Here is an 18343-nt window from a genome sequence, read left to right as displayed (position 1 = left end):
TTCACATAGCCGCTGATGAGCCACACAAGTGTCAGGAAAGGTGAAGATGGAGATAACACCATCACACACACAAACAAAAACACACACACACACACACTCTAGTGAGATACATGAGGGAATGGCGGCACAGTTCTGCCTACATGTGAGCTGGACATGTTGAGTCTTGACATGATTCAAACCATTAATGCTCATTTCGAAGATTTTGATAATGACGCAATAGTTTGTGTGTCTCTTACTCCACAGACATAAAATTTAAAAAAAGGAACCCGCTCAACTTTCTTGGATGTCATCATCAATCTAAGTCTGGCTCTGGTCCCACTAAACAGTTCTTCTTTTGTGCTACTGTTCATTGTTCAGTGATATTGTAATACTGTGAATGGAGGGAAAAAAAGTAAAAATAACAGGAGGCACAAGTGTTTCTGATCAATCCTGGGACTACTTGCTGATATCAGAGAAGAACAGAGAAAACCGCCTGAATTGACCGCATGGGAAGAAGTCCACCTGCATCTCATTTACAGTCAACCTCAATGCTTGTACATTTATCAGCAAGACTTTTTTCAAACACCAAACCCAACTGACTCTACTATTGGTCAGAAGAAGAGGATCCTTTTTTTGTCTTTTTCAGTCATTTGCTCACATTTTCAACCAGATACACATACAAGTGAGCCAGACAATCATCTTTCTACTCTAGCCTAGTGAACAATGAAGCATATCTGATGTTAAGTGCCATGCTATTAGCCATAGTTGCAGAACAGTGCCTGTGGCTCTGTGCAGCACCCAAAGGCTCCACGTGTTGCAGAGGAACAACAAAGAGCACAGACACCAGGGCAAAAACACACACCCACACAGGACACACATCGGTACAGACATGTGACATATGTTTGTTTTTTTTAGCTCATTTCTAGACGTGTGTGTGTGTGTGTGTGTGTGTGTGTGTGTGTGTGTGTGTACCAGCTGAGTTTTTGGTTTCTTTAGCTGAAAAGGATTCTCCTTTTCAAACCAGTAATAAATAAATAAAAAGGTGAGATATCATTATCATAATCACTGTCATGATTGACAGAGCTTCTCAATATTGATGAATGTCTACAAGAGATGATCAATGCACTGTTTTCATTCGGGAAAATATAAATTCTGTCTTCAGTAGGGTTTTTAATTTGGGGTAATGCTAATTGCCGGGGTTTAAGCTTTTGTTACTTCTAGCTATATCATTATTCTTATTTGTTATATTGTTTGTAAATATTACCTCACACTATATATATTTGTGGGACATGGCAGTTTACACTTTGTTCCTCGACCAATCACAGCTTGCCATCTTACACAACTTGTGAAATGTATGTAAGTAATCAGGAAGGAGATGTCAGGGACCACCTTCACCTGTTAGTGCTGACATCATCACTCTTTTTGTACTTCCCCATGTTCACAGAGGAGTGGTCTGTGCTCCTATTGGTCAGCATCACAGAACATGTCGTACATGGCAGAAATTTTCATGTGACAACCCACGCTGAGTTGGTTGTCTTCTTTTTGTCTACTTTGACACACTACAGGGGATAAAACAAGTCACTGCTGTGGCCGTCTATTGCCATTATCCGGCTGATATTGTACAGTCTTGTCATGGCATAAATCACTTATGAATCCAGCTTCTGGGTTTGCTTTCCTTTGTTTTATCTTGTTGTAACAATCACCCTAGAGATGTTACCTTGGGCTGTGGGAAACTGTCACATTTTATAGACCAAACACTTCATTGAAAAAACAAAACAAAGCCATCAATAGTGAAAACAGTCATTAGTTTCAGTCCAAAATCATTTCATTGTGACTAACAGCCCACAGGGTAATTTGGAAATGTATTGAGAATAATGTCAAAACGAATAACCCAACTATGGGATAAACTCATAAAGTCATACCATGGAGTGACTGGCTAATGCAGCAGTCCTGCCTCTTATCATGCACCATTATATGGATATTCCATAGGTGAGCTCTTACTGTATGGACATAATCTACAATAATCTATGTGTTTTCATCAAATTACCAACCTTCATCTATAATATGCAGTCAGAGGCCTTGAGAGCGACCCACAGATCCCGATGTAATTACACACTATGCCTCTTCCCAGCCCACATACCATTCTATCCCAATTCCCTCCTGTTTGGAAATCAGGGCTATGTTGGTGACAAGTTACAGTACACATGGCCCGGTTAACCTTTGATGTGAACATGTTCTTTTCTGAGGGAATGATATGGAGGCCAAAACCATGAGGGGCTACAGACTATCCTGCAAACTGTATGGCTTCAAAGTCCTGTCTCTAATTTGAACCTTTTGTGCCACTTAAAAAGCCCATGGACTAATTTGACTCTGGCATGTAACAACCGTTTGGAGGAATGTTTGTCTGTCGTATGTGTGTGAGTGAGTGTGTGACCACAGGCCTACCTGCTTTGATCATGGGACTGGAAGATTATGACAACACACACACACACACACACACACACGCACACACACACACACACACACACACACACACACACACACACACACACACACACACACACACACACACACACACACAGAGGAGATTAATCAAAACTACATGCAGCGCCACATCTGCATCACTGCAAAGGGCATGTAGCATGAACACTAAGAGAAGGCTCACAGATCACTGTGGTATTAACATTTTATTCACTCACAGTGCAACAGCATTCAATTCATGCTTCCCACTACGGGTGGGGCAAGTGTTTGGCCCATTATGGATTTAATAGCTTAATAACCAACTTTGTAAGAACAAAGGTTAAACGTTTGGTGAATGCATCATACACTATCACCCAGGGACGAGCATTAGCAAAGCGGAACACTGGACTGCAGCACAAGTAAAACTCCAGCCAACTCTGCTCAGCTGAAGAAAATAATTTGCTCTGTTTCACTCCTAAAGACCTGCACCTGTGCAGCACTGTGGATAAAGACGGTTTTCCCTGGTGTTAGTGTTGCAGCAGAGAGTGTATTCTCCACTGGCAGCACTGGCAGCCGACAGCAGCTTCACTGTTTCAGATGAAAAAAGTGGTGTCCTCTAAAGCACCATTCTTTGCTTTTGTTCGGTCACACAGCGAGCTTAATATTGCATATTGCAGCAGCATATTATAGCAGAAACAGATCGACCATCGCTCCTACATTATCCAAACAGCTCAACTACAGACAGTTTGGTCTGAGATTCGAGTGTGTTTTGCTAGAAGCAGCTAATGTAGTCTCAAACTGCCAGCATTAAGCAGAGATGAGGAGCAGGCTACAGGAATCTGGTAAAATCATTTTGTTTCCCACACCCCCAGATTAGTTTCTAAAATTGCCATTCCAATTCATCTATCGAAAAAAGGAATAAATTACAGATCCTATCAAAGCTGAGAACCAATTAACATAACACACACACACACACACACACACACACACACACACACACACACACACACACACACACACACACACACACACACACACACACACACACACACACACACACACACACACTGCTTTGACTCCTCTTATATGGAAGACAAGGTGAGGAATTCCCTCCCTGGCTGACAGAAAGGCGTTTTCCATGATTCTAGCCTACTGCAGCCACGATGGCTATGACATCAGCAAGAGGAAGCTACCTTTGGGGACCAGTGATTAATTAACATGGCTTCAGCCGGCAGTGCCACACAGGAAGTGATCTAATTGACAGTGGGTAATTATGCAATGCCCTTGCCTTGTAAAGGAGATGAGCTGGAAGTACTGTAATGTAGAGTGGAAACGCAGAAACACTGTGCACACTGGAAAACACACACACGTACACACACAAACTAAATGAGGCTGGTTTGTTTTCCTGCCGTTGCCCTTTTACCCTGCTGATGTGGGGGTGGTTTGCTGGGCGTCGAGGGGGTAGTGGAGGTAGTCATCCCTCGCTCTGCTCGCTCGGTAATAGGCCTGTCTGTGTTTGTTTACCCCAGCTGAAATGTCATGAAGCAGCCGGCCCTTTGATCCAGCATTAATGTCACCACAATATGTGTCATTATCTGGGAGCCGGGCACCACTTCACATCCCGCTTATTGGAAAAAGAAACGTGACTAAGATGGTGCTCACTAAATATTTTGAACAGGGTGGGTAGGCATTGCATGCCAATGGAGGCCTGTGATTGGGTGAGTGCGGAAGAAACAAATCACAAAAGCAACAATGTGGCGCCTGCAAACATCTTTAAAGTTTAGTCATGAAGGAATAAATCTGATGAAGTGAAAAGAACTGAGGCAAATATTCAGCAAAATGCTAAAATGTACATACAGTGCAGTTTCTAATAAGATTTATAGTGAATGAAAGAAGATCGATGAAAGGAATCATTGCAGGACTTTAAACTGACTTTAACAGCACTAGTCTGAGCTAGGTGGACCTAAGAAACTGGCAACTGAGCATTAATCTAAACACTAAGAGTCTGGCTGCTGTATTCTTCTTTCTCAGACGGTGGCTAAATAACTTACTTTATTTGTCTTATTTCCTTTCATCTTTTTTTTTATTTACTGCTATTGATTTGTTTTTATCTGAGGCATTGTGATACAGAGCATGAAAGTCCACTTTTGACCATAAACATAGTTTTACATTGTTTAAAAAAATATATATCTTAACTCAGGATGCACTGTTTTTTTCGAGAGCTTTCAAGCACATATCACTCCACTGAACAGACTAAACGGTTGAACACTCTAAAAATGGAAGTTGACATGAGTTACATTTATTTTTTGTTATACAGAACAAATATTAATCTCAATAACTGTACTTTTAATGTGTTCACTGAAAAATAGTATTTTCCCAGTTTATCTATATGTACCAGTATGGTCTTCATTATGCTGTGTGTTAAGTTTGTAGACATGCATTGCAACACAAATGATCCTGATTACATACTGAACAATTATTGTTGCCATTAGCAGTGAGCAGCTGTCCAGCTGAGAAAATAAAATCAATCTGCCTTTATCAAGTTTGTGCACCTCCCCTCCGTTTTTTCTAAATCACAAAAATGATACATTCTGTTTCCATTTCAGCAGTTTGTGGAGAAACCTGACTCTAAATTCTCTTCCTTTAACAAAAACCTTAAGCAGCTATGTCTGGAGTAAAACAATCTGGTGCTCTTTCAGCCCCAATAGTTCATGTGGAAATACTGGTCTGCACACTGCAGAAGAGGAGACTGTCACGATGACAATGAGGAAGGTAAAGTACAAGTTGCTATTAAGTGCCGACCTGGAATCAGATTAGAAACTCCTTTGATCTTAATCTTGATGCTGAAGGAAATGAGGAAAAGCTAACAGTGTCAGTGGTTTTTGGGCACCCTTTGATGTTAAAATGGGATGGAGGCCTGAACAAAAGGAGTGACCTAATGAATGCAACTATTCCCATTTCCCATGATGTAATTCTCTTTCTGACATTGATCACTGCACACTGCAGTAATATGTCCTTAGTGTGTTTAGAAAACAAGAAGTGCCTCAACTTGTAGTGATCACTGGAACATATTCAACCATTAACGCTGCAGTGTTGTGTTAAGGTCAGGAATTAGTGTCTGACTATGGAATACAGGCCTGAGAGGAGGAGAGAGGGCATAAAAGTGGCTTGCAGAGGGCTAAAATAACAGTCTGACTGCACTAGTCTCAGCTCCATCTGCTTCTAATTACTCACCATCCTTGAGATGGAGGGGAGAGAGGGGGCCAGTACAACAGAAACTCATGTCAGCACTGGGTTACATGACTGACGGAGGCTGGGAATAAACCTGCTGAATTTCAGGATAGCAAGCCGTGTCACCTGGGAGCTGTGTTTTCATGCATGTCTACTAGTGAGTTTTTGTGTGTGTGTGTTTGCGTACACGCACATGTATTCCAGCATTTTGTCAGTGCTGCTATCAGTAATTTAATGCCACGGTGCATGAGGCGGACTTCAAACAGCTCTTGCATGCTCCACAGACTTTCAATTTGGCCAAGTGAGCAGACACAACAAAAGGCTGGGCCAATGCTTCCCTACACTGTGTGTGTGTGTGTGTGTGGGCAGGGTGAATAACATCAGAAATGATATGTACAGTATATTAGCGCTAACATGAGTAGGATGCTAATGACTGAGCCAGTGATCCAGCACTTGTCCACCAGGCTAACAGGCTAACACATGCAGCAATGACTCACTAATCACAATTCATTTACTCATTAGCATTAGAGACTTGCCACCACAGCCCACATAGTACACAGAGCGAGTGTGGATTATGCTATGCTTGGCTAACGCTAACCAGTTGAGGCAAAGTGCAGTGAGCCACTGCCTGATTAGCATTATCGCTCTGTCAAAATAAGCAAGAGGCCGAAGCATGTTGCTAAGGTAATTCGAGCCAAAAAATGACTCAAGATTAGAATTGGCTACCTGACGTGTGTTCGTTCCACATCGAGAAAGAACTGTCTGAGCCACATGACAAAGACAAACAATGACTGTGAAGTTCATTTCTTTGTTTTTGTAGATAATGTCCAGAATGTATTATGTATAATTTATCATTTCAATATGTCAAAAACTGCTGGGCCATACATAAGACACAACACCCTGTTCCACGTTCAGAGTTACAGTCACAAAATGAGTAATTCTTCAGTTTCCCTATGGACTTTGGAATTAGTGCATAAATGACAGGAGCTATTTCTCTGTCAGTAACATCACACTTGATGGTGCCAGAGATTATCCTGAAAGCTAAGGTAAAAAGTCCAGCGATCAGTCAAAGAGTATACAGTATCTTAATTTAAGAAGGAACATTCCCATCATACAGTTCAACATTACCGCCATAGTCTACATAAGTATGCTCAAAGAAAGTGCATGAATGTGTCGATTCAGTGTCCATGAATGACATCCTGAGTTCTCGTGGGGCATGATAGGCTTCAAGACTCAGCAAGGCCAGACTAAAATGCTGCAAGAGGGTAAGAAATCCCATTACTGTTGGTTTGATTTCCATTTAAATTATAAGCGATGATAAAATAAAATAAATGAATAAAATGAAAATTGACCACAAAGACCAAGACCACCTTGTTGCCCGACAGAGTGTGACTATAGAGTGGAGTTGTCAGGCTGTTGAGCTTGTTGAAGAACGGTTGACATAATGTGTGATAAATGAAAGGACAAACTAACATGAGATGTGATTGTGAAGGTCAAAGCATACGATCATTTCCACACTCATTAAATCATCCGGTCAGCTTTTGCCTCCTTTTTGGAGGCATCCGCATTTGTTCTGTTTCTCCACTAATACATTCATGCTTTCCCCTTCAACTTGTCACCTGCCTGTAATTTACAGTTTTCAGTGTTCATGCTCATTATGAAGGTGTGTTTTTAGCATCACACAGTACGCTGCCTGAGGAAAATTCTGACTGCATTATATCTGTCATGACTGAGACTGGCACCAACTGGATCCAGAGCGCTGACATTCCCCTAAGAAAAAAAAACAAAACTGTACAATATATATTCTGTATCTGTATTCCAGCCCCTTTATTGAGCATGTTTGTACAGATATAAATATGCCAAGTAGAGTCCTGTGTATGGTACCACCACTAGACAATTAAGATAATTAACAGATAGTAACAATAACACACTATATTCCACACATATCAGCTCTCTTTAGAAACTCTGACACAGTCAAACTCCGGCTATTGGACATGTTCTTGGATGACTGGACCCACCACTGGCTGTGGCTGGCCAGACAGGGTCAAAGAGAGCAGTATCAGCTCTATTGTATCAGGTGTATTAGTACAGGTTCCTATATGTTTCGAGGAAAAATCAGAGAAATATATATATTAAAAAAAAATGAGACGCGAAGAGAAGGCAGTGAAGGAAATCACACTGGAGAGAGACGCAGAGACGAATGTCATGTCAATGTACCCAGGGCTCTCACCAGTCAATGAGTAACACACACACACACACATGCGCACACAGGGTGAGTCACAGTGACAGAGGCGTGAGAGTAACACAACTCTCTGACAGCATTTGGGTTAGTCATGACACACACACGCACACACACTTAGATGAGTGGCGTGGACTTTGCTTGGACCTCAGCAGTGACCCCTGTCTCTTTTCAGCCAATCATTTCCCATCAGCTCTCTTCTTGCTTTTGAACACACACAGACATACACGCACATACACTCCACTGCGAACAGCACTGATGGCTGGCAGTGCTTCACCAACACTCAGTGGCTCATCAGCTGAACACGTTTGGGACAGAAAAATCAGCCTACTTCCTGATTTAAAAAAAAAAAAATGCCAATTTCGAAATTTTAATCGCAAAGTTGCTGTACTGGTACTTCAGAACACATTTTGCAATTTTACCTCTTTTGTTTTTAACGGAACTTTTGTCAATTGGTTTTTTTTATATTTGTCCAAGTAAATGACCCAAAAATGAGGGCTTAGGTAATGCATCAGTGCTATTCAATACCCAGCCCTATTACTGAATGGCTGTGTCAGAAAGCACAGATTAAGTAAGTCAGGACTGTGACAAACATCTTAAATAATCCCCACAAACACTCTAATGTTGTTCATGTCTGCAATAACCCAACAAGCAACGGGCAGTCCTCTAAAAATAATGCACAATCTACAGCTGAAACCAGTGATTTGTCGAAAACTAATTTATTTATTTTTTAACTGTTAGATCAGCATAAAAGACTGACAGTATAGCCACAAGGAGCACAAGGAGTGTGTGTGTGTGTGTGTGTGTGTGTGCGTAGTGACATTTCCCTAATGTAGCAGTAAATGTGCCCCTCATTAACGGCTCTCTGACAGTGATGTGGGCTGACGAGAGCCCAGACGCCTGGCTCCTGGACTGGTGCCCTGATGGGACATTCAGACACACACACACACACACACACACACACACACACACACACACACACACACACACACACACACACAAACAAACAAAAAAACAGGCAGACTGACAGGCACACAAACACTTAGGTCTAAGAGCTCTACTGTACACAACAGCAGTGACCATTTCCATCCAGTATGTGATCTTGTCGAGAGGATTTCCGTGTGTGTGTGTGTTTGCATGTACTTGTGTGTTGAGAATAGCTCCATGTCTCATAACAGTGACATTGATGTTTTTCTTCTTCTTTCCTTTAATTATGGCTATTTCAACACAGATAAAAACGATGTTGTTCATACACCAAACATATTACAGTTGAAACAGTTTTGTTCCCAAAAGAAGAATAATTAAAAGATGAAAACTTCCATTTAGCTGATATCAACACAGTGTTGCATGCCAACGAAGAATACTGTTGTAACCATTTTCTTTCCCAAATCCCCTTTGTTTTTGAATTTGTTTCCCAGTCGAGAAAAGCAGAAGTCACTATAGATAGACCGTAGATATTTAATGACAACAGTGCAATTGGGCTGTAGTCTCCTCAGCAGTTAGATTAAATACATGACTTGTCAGTCCACAGGTTCAGCTGACATTCTGTGAGTCCAATAGTGCTAACCCTCGACTAACCTTGCAACAGGCCTTCTCTGGTTTGACGATTCATACTTTTGAAAGGTGAGGTGTATATAGTAATATAATAATATATACATAAAGTATACAGTCTGACATATATGATATATGACTTGTTAATATTTCTTTGATTTTTGTTTGCTTTGCTTTCAAATATTGTGTGTGAGCAGTTTATTGTGATGAGACAGTGAGTGTCTGTGCGTGCATGTGTGTGTGTGTGTTTGCCTCTGTTACATTTGACACAGAATTTAGGTCAAATGAGGGTCTGGAAGCACGGAGGCACATCTGTTGCAAAATAAAATGGCTTTTTGGGCTAACACCATTAACACAATGGTGGCTGCTGGACAAAAATGTATCTACAGTGTGTGTATGTGTGTCTTTATGAAACCATTAGTCATGCTCCATATGTCCTCTAGTGAGGGACGGTGAAAGGATGGGGTGTGTGTGTGTGTGTGTGTGTGTGTGTGTGTGTGTGTGTGTGTGTGTGTGTGTGCGCAATGTGTCAGACTCAATGTCTACTGGGGGTGTGAGGTGGAGCAACTGACTGACCCCACTGACTGTCTTTTCAAAATATGACTGACACAGACACATATACATAAAGACACACAAATACAAACACACACACAAACACACACACAGAAAATAATGGAGGATATCATTGTAGATTGACAAGGACCAGACAGCCAAGAGAGTGAGCAGTCTATTCACACAAGCAGAGTCACATGAACAATAAGGTTTGGCCATAAACAGGTCAGTTTGCCTTATGCCTGCTTCACTGAAGAGATGGAAAAAGACCAATTTCCACAATGCTTCACTTAAAGAATGCCTGACCCCACAACAGTTTCATTAATCTGGGTTTCATATGGTGTGTTTGCCTCAGAATCCTATAAATGTGGGGACACTGTTAACATTGTGACACAAACTGAGAAAAAACAAATAGTGAAAAAGCTGTGCCAAAGTACTGCATGCTATGGCTGCGTTCAGACTGACAGACACGCCGCTACACACCAACCATAACCTGAAGGATGTACTGGACAGGACAAGCAACATACTGATAAGTTTTGCTTTCATTAGTCTTCATCCAGGTTTATCCTGGGGTGAGCATGAGGTCATTATAATCAAAAGGATATATCCACTGGGGAGCATCACTGACTTTATTTAATAGACTGAAAGGTATTTTGTGTGTGAAGCTGACATATTATTAAGAGTGGCAATACAAAAGTGTAAAGTGTAAATGGTAAGGGGTTCGCAGGCAGAGCAACCTAAAAATATCAAGTGTAACATTGAACTCTCATTATAACTGCTAATCACAACAGAAATATCAGACTGCAAAAATGAACACAAATTAAACCAATCCCAGGAACATTTACAAGAGAAGCCGACACTGATCACTCCACACAATATTTAAACAAAAAGTGGTCAAATGTGCTAATTACTGCTATTTACCACACCTTAAAGAATTCAGATCATAGTGAGCTGGAGTGAAATAAAACCAGTCCTGGAAACTTCCTTGCATTCTTCCTTGTATTTGCCTTGAAGTTGGCTGTACAAAAACCCCAACAAGTTCCCCGAGGCACCGTTATTTAAAATGATGCAATGTACACAGCAAAACGTCTAAATCCTGGTGGAAGCGACACACGAGCATGAAGAGAGATACTGTACATGTAATACAAACAAATGAATGTAAAAGAGTCCTGTCTAGAAAGTCAGTCCTGCTGCCAATACTGCTGCATCATTCACACATCTGTACGCTCCAAATCCTGATGTGAACTGAGGACAAAAAGGGAAAAGTGAGCAATTGTGTTGAGCAGGCAGCAGGACTATGAATGTACTGGCAGGCGTCGGGATCCTGGAGTTGATTCAGTTCTTGTTTTAAATATAAGAGTTAGACACATGACTGTTGATTGTGGTGTGTGTATGTGTGTGCGTGCATGCATGTATGTATGTGAGTATGTGGGTAGCCAGGGGGGTAGGGGTTAATTGGTGTTGCGTGTTAAAAGGTGTTAACAAGGCAGGCGAACACCCAAGGAGCAGTTGTGAGACGCACACACCCGCACACACACGCGCGCACGCACGCACGCACACACGCACGCACGCACGCACGCACACACGCATGCACGCAGGCCGGAGTCAGACAGACAGACTGTACAGCATCTGTCTGTTGATGTTACCTTTGTTAAAACTGATATCAGGCCAGGGTCATTTCATGTCAGACGTCTGAGCAAGAAAGAAAGAATCTACTAAAAACTCATGTGGTTTTTCTCTATGAAACTTGCTAAGGGAGCGTGCCTAACCCTGTCTCATGGGATAATTCATTTTTTCTTGGATCGTAAAATTATTACTGTCTGTGGAAAACATCCATCAGAGTTACAGACCTACTTCCTGCTTAAACTTTGATTTCACAAGGCTGCACTTCTTGTATTTGGTGCCCACACAGGTTTTCCTGTGCAGCAAGGGATGGTTATTGATATTTGAGGTGCGTTAACTTTCACCTGTTGTAAGAGCAATGCTGTATTCCCAGATCTCAGTATCAGTTTTATCATAACGAGTAGAAACTGTGGCCAAAACTAGAAAAATACAATCCAAGTTAGAATACATCACCTTGGTCTTTTAAAGCATTTTTCTTTATTTTTGCATTAGTATAAGGCATGAAGATGTCCATTTTTAAGATACCGATAATCTTTATCAAATATCAACTCCAATAGGGTTTTGACATCTATTTCAGTTGAATCATAACGCACACGCCTCTCCTCTGTGCTATATGTGGCACTGTTGGCTAAGTGGCACTCATAGAGCCTCTGGCTGAGCCTGTGGGGACAATGGGAGGAAAAAAGAAATCAAGAAAACAATGAGACAGGGAGAAAAAGAAAGGTTTCATCTAAAAAGGCCCTCGCTGCCTGCAGGCACTCCATACACTCTAATGATCGCCAGCAGCATGTGTGTGTGTGTGTGTGTGTGTGCTTGTATGTGTGTGTCTGTCTCTTGACAAAGAATCTTTAATCAAATGGAAGTGCAAAGAGAAGGAACAGTGTTCGGTCATATGTGTGTATGCCTTTTATGGAGTGTGTGTTCTGTCTGTGTCTGATTCATGTTTTTTGTCAGATGTTCCTTTGGCACATATAAGGTACGGTGCACACACACTCACAAAGACACACACACACACTCACAAAGACACACACACACACACACACACACACACACACACACACACACACACACACACACACACACACACACACACACACACACATCAAAAGTCTTGATGCTAGCTGCGCAGTGTTTTTCACACAGACACACAGACACGCACACGCGAACGCACACGCACGCACGCACACACACACACACACACACACACACACACACACACACACACACACACACACACACACACACACACACACACACACACACACAGTGCTGTAGAGGCAGATTAGCGGGCACTGCTGACTGAGTGTCTATGGAGGTGACATGCCGTCACATCAACCTTCCAACACAGCACACTACATGGGGAGGTGCTGCGTGCACACGCATACACACAAACAATATGTGTGTGTACACACAAATCTACAAGCAAGCACATTTGCACATGCTCTCTCTCCCACACACACACAGGTGAACGGGGTGTGAAAAACCTAACACACACTTGCATCCGCAAAACGACTTATAGGGGCGGACTGGATGCACAGAGACAACAGGAATCAAATAAATTGCATGAAAAGTGCATGAAAAAGGTGTGGGCACAGGCAGACACAAGCATAAACAGTCCATATAACACATACACACACACACACACACACACACCTAAGTGAGCATGAGTGGAGGCGACAGAGCGTTCACACAGGGTCGAGCTGGTCCTGGATGTGCCAGAGTCGGCAGCTGAATGCTAGTCTGGATATGAAGGTGTCAAACTAGCTTGGTTATAGAGCTAATGTGGAGCTGCTAGACTGGCGCACCTGGGGCTCACACTCACACACACACACTGAGCTACTCCTACGTATAGGTGCACAAAGATACGCACACATTCACACATGTCAAGAGAAGTGTAAACAGACGCATGCATAAACATATCACGTAAGCATAAAAAATGGCAGACACACGCCGTCTCTGCATAAACACACAAATGGACACACAGATATGTGTGCATGCACACTTTTTCACACGTGTGTGAAGTACAAACATAGTGTCAACACACATGAAGGAACAGAATCATGGAAGAGCAAACACTCAAGTACATGCTGTATGTAAATAGCAAGACACACACACACACACACACACACACACACACACACACACACACACACACACACACACACACACACACACACACCTCTAGCCATGTTTCTGCCGTCAGAGACATAAATAATGTGTGCAGCCTTCCTCTGCTTCATACCAGGCCACTGCTAGTGTGACAAATAAACTTGCTTACACTTGGCGCTGCTTCACACAGTGATGGGCTAAATAGGGCATGAAAAGTTGCGCACACACACAGGCACGCTCAACACCAGGTGTGTGAGGCGAATGCTAGCAGAGACACATGTGGCTCTGATGCCCGGTGGGATCTGTCCATGTCCTCTCCGTGCCCTCTGCCAAGGCACACCACAGTACTGCCTGACTGCAGCTCCACTCACAGACTGATTTACCTTTTTAATCACAGCATTATAATTCTAATCATATTACATTAGGTTGTTTTGTTAACAACACTAATAGTTTAAAGACTCACTACTGGCCCCTAGAGGGTACAATGTTCATCACAGACCAAGTGGTGGGGAGAACAGGCAAAATTGTTATAATATCCAAAGCAAATCTGTTTTTGATGATGTAATGAGAAATATTCTAGTTTTGTAGCTTAAGACGAGTGTAGGATGAGACTGGTGGGTCAAAGCTGACATTGCATTCCGAGTCATTATTTGCCATTGATACAACACATCTGGGAGATGCCAGGTGTGCAACTGTGGAGAAGTTGCGTTACGTCACACTGGGACAATCCTGCCAGGATGCATTCTTCGATTTGTTGCTTTGGACTTTGCAAGAATTTTGAACTTTGCCTTCAACCTTTTAACCCACCAAAGCTGGCCTCACTGCATCAAGAGAAGTGCATGCTGGCCACCAGCCGTCCACAGCAGCAAAATGTTTAAGAGCATCTTATGTATAAAGTTGACGGTCCAAACCAAACAATAGATGTCTTTAAGAGACCAAATTAGGAAGAGCGTCCTCTACTGTAGAACTATCAATACTACTACATGACAAAAGCTGAGGGGGGTCAACAGAAATCATTAAGAATCATCTTCCAGGCACCATGATTATCCACAGCAAATTACACATGACCATATCAATGTGGGCACTAGCTGTCTGTATATATTGGACCACAGTGTTCCAAAGATAAACAGGCTGAGTAATTAAGAAATGATCCTTAAGAAATCAAGAACGGCATCTAATCCAGTCAGTGTTGTGAAATGCCTGCAGCCTGGTTCCATACATTCTGTTTACCAGCAATAACAGAATTCTGGGTTCCGTGTGGTGTTTTACAACACAGTCTGAAGTATGTCAAAAATACTGTTGACACCCAAAGGTATGTGCAACGTAAGTGTTACTTTCAAAAATGGTTTATAGGTTCTGCATTATATAAGAACAAAACATTGGACATCTACCAGGTGGCTTATAAATTACATGATGATGTCACCATTGCTATCTCAGCTTGGGCTTGGAGATGACAAATTTATAACAGAAAGCTTGCAGTACAATTTTGAAGGACATGGACATTTACCAGACATGGAAAGTTAAATGAAAAATTGACATTGAGTGCTTCATGGGAATTGCTGGATCAAATGTTCTTGGAGCTTTGCCCATACTACAGACAAGAAGGTCGAGGTTTAAGTTATTCATTTATTTTAATTAATCTGTCAATTTCCACCAACTTCAAGGACGTGCAACACTAAAGTGCCCTGGAGAACGCCTTTAAACTACATGGTTGAGGCAACTGACATGTATTCATTTTCTTCAGGTTTAGTGTAAGTTAAAATGACATTTTAATAACTTAAAGGACTTAAACTACAGGCCCTTCATGACGTAGAATTGTCCCTGTTCCTGGTTTGTTAACATCCTCTGCCTGGCATCCACTACAGCTCAACTTAAAACAATCTAATGTAGTTAATGTGCCACACCATTTGGAAACCACACTGCTATATTCCTTGTACTACATTTCAATTTGGAAAATTCCCAGAAGTTTCTTAAGTTCTCTAGTGAAATTATTTAATTTCCTGAATTTCCTTCTCTGGAAAACACTATCTACAAGCCATCATATTCCTGGAATCCCATGACTAGCAGTAACTGTCTGCGGGGATAAGATGCCTGCTGAGTGTGTGCGTGTGTCTCAGTGTGTGTCTACATGTGCTAAGTGTAAAGCTTCAGAAAAACGAAGCTCAGAGCAAAGTTTTTCTCTCATCTGTTGTGTTTTCTTTTAGGTGAATCACACTGTCTGTTTCAGGAATATGCATTAAACTATAGACACTCCTCTTCCTCCACCTTCTCTCTTCCTCAATCCTCTCATCTCCTTCTAAGCTAAATGATCCTTTCATTTCCTGATGACCGACCAAGGCCCTTAGGTGTCTGTGCATGAATATGTGTTTGTGTGCGTGTGTGTGTGTGTGTGTATTAGTGAGTTTTTGAGAGTGTGTGTGTGCGCTCTGAGGCCAGTTGCATGTAAAGTTGTGCTTGTACAGTTATGCTGATCCTGTGGCAAAACAAAGCTCTGTGAGAGATGTCTGGACTGAGCTTCATAAGTTTGTGTGTGTGTGTGTGTGTGTTTGTGTGTGTGTGTGTGTGTGTGTGTGTGTGTGTGTGTGTGTGTGTGTGTGTGTGTGTGAGAGGGAGAGAGAGAGAGAGAGTATATGCGAAAATGTTGGAGTGCATATAAGTTAAATTATTTGCATCGCTACATGTTAAAAAATCTTCTAAAAAATCTGTTTTGCACACATTCCAGTTTGAGTCCACACCTGCAAATGCATCCACACACACACACACACACACACACACACACACACACACACACACACACACACACACACACACACACACACACACAAATCCATAGAGAGCTGACTCCGGAAGATAGGGAGGAAGTTGTCTAATGGTTGCCAAACGTTTGAGTGGGCCCTGGCTAAACATGTGTTTAAAGCAGACAACATCAGCAATCACCACTTGACCCCTTCACACACACACTCACACATACTAACACACATACACACGGCTCAAGAGGCATTCTTCACCCACACACGCAGCACTCACAGAACTGACAGTCACATGTATACACAAGTTATGAGTTTATCATCTAGTAGGTGTGTATATGAATCCACAATGTGTGATTTGTATGTTTGCATGCACACGCACACCAGACAAACACACACACACACACACACACACACACACACACACACACACACACACACACACACACACACACAGGGTCCAACCAGATAATATAATCAAGTCAGAGCGCAGCGGCTGCCGACTGCAAAATGCCCACTTCCAGATGTCCTGACGGAGAGAGACGCCACGCTTTTCCACTGGGAATTGGTCAAGGTCCTGGGGCTGCTGCATGTGTGTATGTGTGTGTGTACCGCAAACACACACATACACACAAAACAGACGTAGACATAACCAATGCAAACAGACACCCTGACACGGCATGAGCAAAACTGGGCCCAGCTGGAGAATGATTCAAAGGCCGAAGGAGGAAGAGGGGAGGACGGAGAGGGGAAGACTGAGAGGACAAATTGCTTCTGCCTGCATCTGAAGATGTGATGTGCGAACGAGCTGTTAAAAGAAAACAAAAGCGGAGTCATGCCTGCCAGTTCCCACGACTCCCACCCGTACCTCCGTCCCTCCTTCCTCCCGTGCATCCATCCATCATTCGCTCCCTCCCTTCTCCTTACAGTAAGTGACCCAACACCTAGAACCTCCTGGGATGAGTTAACTGTGTGGATGAGTCGACAGGGAGGAAGATGGAAGGTGCTGGTTTATGCTGTGTTCACAGTGTGTGCTAAAATCCAAACTAACTAGTCAGGACGGCCGTCTGGCTGTCAACTGCAATGTTAACTGCTATGAGAAAGCTCAAGAGACAAACAGGACGTTCAGTTGTGCAGTATCATTGGTGTTATATGTACAAAAAAAAGTATCTTCTGTGAACACTGACTGAATCTGTTTGCTCACTTTGCTTTTTTAACATTTTAAAAATAGCATTTCTGTTTTTCTTATATGGTTCCCTATAGAAACTACATACTTAAACATATTTGTGTGATTAAACATGTGTATTACCCACCAATAACTAAATAAATGCGTGTGTTACATAAACATGCATATTATGTAAGGCTTAATACACCCATCATATAAATATGCTATTTTTTCACTGTTGAGATGAGGTATTTGAATTATGATCATGTCATAGTGGCTTGAGGTGTTGAGATAATTGGATTGTGATCTTGTGATAAGGGCCAAAACAGCAGCCACGGCCAGTTTCGGCCCCCATACCTTACTGCTCTTACTTTGCAACTCAATGAAGAACTGGAGAGGGGGCTGCTCAGCTTGTTGCTTCGAGGTTGTACCTGCAGGTGTGGCTCTTTAAAGAGGTGCTGAGAGTTTACCATGGTTTCCTAATTCAAAACATTCTACATCATCTGCATCATGAGTGTCACATTGTGGTTCCATCTGGCTCTCCACTGCACTGCTGTTAACTAACTTGTTTTGATGTTTGAGAAACTTCTCAGCTGACAGAAACACACACATGACATTTTATTTACTGAGAGAAAGACTTTGCTTAAAATGCGCTTGCCAGTTGAATGGAAAATAGCTATCAGTGAA

The 18343-nt window shown here is 42.2% G+C and overlaps 1 protein-coding gene across 5 annotated transcripts in view; it reads right to left on the bottom strand.

The window, feature by feature from the left end:
* bcas3 (BCAS3 microtubule associated cell migration factor) overlaps positions 1-18343 on the bottom strand; it is a 336382-nt gene that overhangs the window by 171442 nt on the left and 146597 nt on the right. The window lies entirely within an intron of this gene.

This window comes from Chaetodon trifascialis, chromosome 9 (assembly GCF_039877785.1).
Source record: "Chaetodon trifascialis isolate fChaTrf1 chromosome 9, fChaTrf1.hap1, whole genome shotgun sequence".
Lineage (NCBI taxonomy): Eukaryota > Metazoa > Chordata > Actinopteri > Chaetodontiformes > Chaetodontidae > Chaetodon > Chaetodon trifascialis.
This window is presented reverse-complemented; position numbering and strand designations above follow the sequence as displayed.